The sequence below is a fragment of the Macrobrachium nipponense genome, chromosome 16 (genome assembly GCF_015104395.2).
Source record: "Macrobrachium nipponense isolate FS-2020 chromosome 16, ASM1510439v2, whole genome shotgun sequence".
NCBI classification, from domain to species: Eukaryota; Metazoa; Arthropoda; class Malacostraca; order Decapoda; family Palaemonidae; genus Macrobrachium; species Macrobrachium nipponense.
Genome location: NC_087209.1, coordinates 33,475,878 through 33,481,966, shown reverse-complemented (window position 1 = coordinate 33,481,966; position 6,089 = coordinate 33,475,878). Strand labels below are relative to the sequence as shown.

General features: G+C 37.3%; 1 long non-coding RNA gene across 1 annotated transcript in view; it reads right to left on the bottom strand.

The window, feature by feature from the left end:
• Positions 1-650: 650 nt before the first annotated feature.
• LOC135195650 (uncharacterized) overlaps positions 651-6,089 on the bottom strand; it is a 101,481-nt gene continuing 96,042 nt past the window's right edge. The window contains exon 3 of the long non-coding RNA XR_010310204.1: positions 651-1,034. This is a non-coding gene — a long non-coding RNA (uncharacterized LOC135195650). The remainder of the gene's footprint in view (positions 1,035-6,089) is intronic.

Here is a 6,089-nt window from a genome sequence, read left to right as displayed (position 1 = left end):
ATAGAGATGACTCTTAAAGCTGGGGTTATCAAAGTAAGAGAACAGTTCCAATAATGAAAGAACAAAATCTCCAAAGCAAGTTCAATAACATATCAGTAGATACAGAGAGCCTTACATATATACAACACCTATTTTCGGGCAGCATCGGACGGCATATTTCTTAACTGGTGTGAAGAAGAAAGCACGAGTCTAGGATTAACATTATACTGGGTAAGAAAACTGTGCCTGATCGACTTGTCAAAAGTTTTATTCCATGTGCCACCCAGCCTTACGCATCACTGTCTGCAACACTCAGTATGTGACCTTTCCAAATCTCTGTTAAGGCTGACCAAACCTGAATTCGCATTTGGAGAATGGATTAATGGCAACGGGAGTAACATCGCCTACAACCTGTGAGTCTCGCTTTCTAGACCAAAAATCATGTCATATCAGTAACATATATCTGTCACTGGTAGGCTTCAAAAACAATCATGTCACTGGTAAAGACTAAAATGAACAATCGTGTCACCAGTAAAAACTAAAAATAATAAAGGTTTCAGAGCATTACCATGATCGCCACCCAAGTTAGGTCTAGGCCTAACAAAAGATCAACAACTTGTCGACGGTAGCTTAGAAAACTATAGAGATCAAGTACGTGACCTTCTACATTTGAGTTGCAAACGTCATGAGAATATTTATGATTACAGGTCAGAAGTCTGGGACAGCACTAAAATCAATTTGAACATGTATGGACTCACTTCATGTGCCAAGGATGTCTTGAACATAACTACTGGATAGCTAGAATCTAAAGTATCACCATAGGCATATACACACTTTTCACAATTATTTACAACAACAATAGACATTCATCATTAAGCACCAAATTTAAGTAAAGTGTCACAGTGAGCTAAATACTATTACGAAGTGAAGCATCAAATGTCGTTACCTGAATAAAGGATAAAATAGTCCATTACTATAAAGAACGTACCTTAAAGACAGCGTTTGGTTTCGTTGGCGTTTTCAGGTTAGTTCCAAGGATTTCGGCAAATGCGGATCTGTTTGGAAAATAAAATATTTAAATTATTTGAAAGTAATTGAAATTTTATGTACGTAACACACACACACGCGCGCACACACAAATACATGTATGTATGTATGTATGTATGTATGTATGTAGTGTTATTATTGTATGTATGTATGTATGTATGTATGTATGTAGTATGTATGTATATATATAAATTAATATATATATATATATATAATATATTCTTATATATAATACATATGTTATATTATATATATATATTCTATATATATATATATATACATATATATATATATATATTAATATAATATATATATATTATATATATATATCCCTTAAAAATGGTTGATTCTAGATAAAATACAAAGAAGTGGTCACAATCACGTCCATCCTAAGTCGTTAACAGTAGTAGAGCTTCCACCGCACCTACACAGGAGACTCACCAGCAGCGTTCTGTACAAGCTTACTGGACATAATGCCCTCACTTCCCAACAGGTCTTTCGCGCCTTCTATCCAGCATTTTATTATAACCTGTCCTCTCCTCTCGTCTAATGCGACCAACTCATTATTTCAACCTACCTATCGACCTCCATTCTTTGCACGTGATCGCACTGTCTCAAAAAACACTCTTTCATCCTCTCACCTATGCTAACATTTTTAATCGTTGCATAACCAAGCTTCTCAACCTTCCAATTCTTAACACATACTAATCAATCCATTCATTTCATTCTTCCTTCCTCCATTTGTATCCAACATCCACAGTCCACTTCCATAAAGAAAACCTGGCACCGTAATCCTTTCTTACCTTATAAATCTGGCTTTCACCCACACAACAATTTCCTCCGCAACCTTTCCCTGAAACCCTGCTACCGCCTGTGTTTCACTTATTCCGCTTTGCATTTTCTGCATTGTCCCTCATCCTGCAATAATCTTTCACACTCATTCCAAGCAATTACATGCTACCAATTAACCGCTTTAATCGTTCTACTGGAAACTATACGTGTTTCGAATACAACTAAACATCACGTTAGTGTATTCTGGCAACATCTGCTATTCATGTTTTGAAGTTATGAACATTTTCATAGTAAGCTACAGATGGTCTCAAGTTATTTTAATTAAGATGCGCTTCACACGCTGAGTTTAAGATTTACAGCCTTTGTAATATAAGCATCTTCAAGAGAGTACAATGACCTCCTCTTTAAAGGGTGAGGACTAAAAATAAGTCTTACGAGAAAAAACTAGACTTTAGTTGCCTGAGTGTTATGACAGTTTGGATTTGGCAATTAATAATGAGTACGCCGTATGATCTCAGAAAGTTTTTTTTGCATTATTGCATATTCGACAAATGAGTTTGTGGGTTTTGCAGAGCGCTTTGGCGGCGTGGGACAAGAGAAAAGGAAAAACAAAAAGTACGCTAAGAATAGAGGCAACAACTACAACACAGAAACGAACATAAATGCATCAAATTCCAGACACAAAAGATAAATCAGCAGTAAAGTTGCATGAAAATGACCGAGACAGTCATCTGGACGACCTTCCCCAACCGCAGCAGATGTGCCATGCAGTCTATTGCGCAAACTGATGAAGACCAAAATCTCGAACCTAGTGCATGAGGTCACACTAAATTGTTTGGTTGCGAAAATTTAGTTTTCCGATGTAACACGCGTCACGGGTTCACAATCTTGGAGAGTGAGCACGCAAGTCAAGTTTTTGATTTGTTTTAGTCTGTGCTTTTTGTTATCAAATCAAACTTTCGGTGTAATTTCGAAATACCAAAGATATAGGAATTTAACTTTGATACAGGTAGTCGAAGTATATAAAACCGTGAATATCGGCATTTTATGCTGTGAAACATATGCCACAGAATTACTGATTTGCATATGGTAAAGATCACGTGTCCTACTAAAACTACAAAGATTTCCTTAATATTTGCACATCATATAATATATATCAAATGATAAAAGAGAACGAGCAAAAATATTTCCTTCTAACAATATCCATGGCCTTTAACCTCACATGTTGAAAATACAATTAAGCATCCCACTAATTTTGAGTTAATAAGAAAAATGAGAGAACTCACTACCGGATTTTGAGCATATGGATGACACGATACCAAACAAACAACTGTCTAAAGAAAACTCTTAAACTTGATAAAATAACACAACAAGCAGACGTTACTGACCAGTAGGAACGACAAATCTTAAAAAGAATCATACCAAAGTTTGGTTACACCCATCAGCGTCAGTAAATTTACAGACACCAGTAAATTTACAGACCGTTAGTATTATATCATATTCCCAAGTATCTTCGGGAAGAGTATAACTACCACGCTCATTCCTGCTTCCACAAATTCATTATCACTTTTCGGACCTCCCGCAGAGGCTGTCAGCTTTCTAAGACGAGCTTCCACACATCTGCATGCTTGATATATGAAGAAAAAAAAAATACGTACACACACACACACACACACACATATATATATATATATATATATATATATATATATTATATATATATATATATATATAAGGCCTAGGGTTTTGATTTATTAATAATATATTGTCCGTGTGTTCCCTGTGACCTATGGAATGTGGAGAACAGTGCAGGAGCGGCGACCTGAGAGTAGCTGACAATGAGTTTCTGGGGATGGTGTGAGATAAAAATGCTTAGTTCAACAAGTCAATGCACGACAGTTTATGAACTCTTCTCAAAGTGCCTTTGTGAAACTGGATGCAGCTAGAACCGTGAGGCGCTAGCGAACTGTGTGTTCGTATGTGCGTGTGTGCCTCTTTCTGTTAAAAGTGTCATACCCAAGCCTATGGGAGGATTTTGACAAGAGGGCTTCAAGTCACAGGCAAGATGCCGTGGCATTCGCCAGGAGTTTTTTATTAATAGTGTTTTAGTGTCCGGTTATTTGGGTAAGTGTTGAAGTGCTTTAGCCAAAGAGTGGCTTGTTATCTGTTTGACATTTTTGTGATGATGTCCAATATTTAAACCTCTGTCTGTCAATCTTGTGTGTGTACTTACCGGGATGTGTTCTGTATCTTTGAAACAGACGGATCTGGAATGCCGGGGGGACAAAGAATTCCCAGAGGGGTGTAGACTCTTTTTGGTGACCAGACATGTTACATTTACGGTTTTTTTGAGTTAGTCTGTAAGACTGGATTACTTGATTGATTGGTTTATTTGTTAGTTGTTAATAAACGTTAATGTTATGATGCAACTCTCTCATTTTCATTACCTGTTAGAATGGAGAGAAAGAGGTGGAGAGAGAGAGAGATTCCTTGGAGAGAGAGAGAGAGAGAGGGATTGCCGAGAGAGAGAGAGAGAGAGAGAGAGAGAGAGAGGTTGTGTGTGTAATGTTGTGTGTGGCTGCCTCCCGTTTCGTGTCACGCTTACCTTGTGAATAATGGGGGAAGAATCCCCCCAGTTACATATATATATATATATATATATATATATATATATATATATATATATATATATATATATATATATTTCAGAAATGTCAGACTGAAAATGAAAAGCAAATCTATCCTAAGCGCGGGTTCCGGTTTTAGCCTCTCAATGGGGTGGGACACCTAACTCTGCTAGAAGCCAGTTCCACAGGTTCCAGTCAAGGAAAATAAGGACATGGCATCTCAACGACATCTAAACAACATGTACTTCCGGGCGCACTGTGAACAAAGTAACATTTGGGTGTGGGCAGATATCACAGGGAATCGCTTAAGTCCTGCACTAATATACAGTAAAGCTTGTGGGATATCACCGAAATGGGTAACTTTCTCTAGTGGTCACACTCATAAATACCATTGTTGGGGGGGAAAATCACTAATAATACCAGCTGACCTAGTGGTTTACATACCAGGGTTCTGCTATATAAAAGATTTTAACAGCAGGATAACAAAATCAGTTAGGCATACGGCAATTTTACAATGCTCTTAGATAAACAAGACCTGCAAACAATTGAATAGATTTCTTGCATCTTTAGATAAAATGGCAAAGTGCTATAAAAAGACCCTGCATTAAGCTAACACAACCTACCGTTAAATGTTTATTAGTGATTATCTTTACAAGCAATTATGGAGTTGGAGGTTGATACAACAAACAAAAAAATTATTTTTGACGAAGTTCAGTCACATAATCTAAATATCTACACTATTCACTGTTTTACTACTGACCTTGTTAGGGCTACTAATAACTTAATTTCATGTTAGAGCGGAATGAATAAATGCAACAAAAGTTGCAATGTGTGCAGACAATAGGATATCTTATTTTCATGACAAACAATCATGCAGTAGTTTAATGTTCAAGATAACATAACTGGAACATCAGACATAAGTCCTCACATTTAATGTCATCATAATCAACTTTCCAGTTTAGTAACGAAAATGATATTATTATTTCCATATCTCAGATTCAAGTTCCCAAGTTTACACTCAGGAGCCTAGTGGTTCTTGATATCAATTCAAACAAATCGGGCCTCCATCCATTTTGGAAGGCAGTTTTAAAATTTCAGTATAGTAGTTACTTTCAAACCATACTTTGTCAAACAAGGTACTATTTAGCTGCATTTCCTAAAAATCTTTGTTACAGCCATGCAACTACTGCCATCAAATGATAACAGATGGATTGGACAGGAACGTCTACTTATAAGTTTCGGTCTTATTTCGAAATTAAACTGAAAACATTTTAGTAACAAGTATCACGTACTGTTTGGGTTGACTACTATAGCTGGTTCACTTAAGGTAGATTCTTGGAGGAGCCTTACGCCCGCTTGTTTGGCGACCACTGATTGGCTGGGAGCTGCCTACCTCCCGGTACCAGCCAATCAGCGGCCGCCAAACAAACGTCTCGTAAGCATAGGGCTCATCCGAGAATCTACCTTAAGTGAACCAACTACAGTTGTCTGTTCCAGTGATCGGGTAATGATATGCTTGTCAAGAATTATGAGGTACGTATACTTGGAGGGCCTGTAGCTCCGGTGCTGAAGAGCCAAGTCACACTGACGGTAAAAGTACTCCAGTTTAACCTGTCACCTTACAAGTACGATCGATCGTGGGGA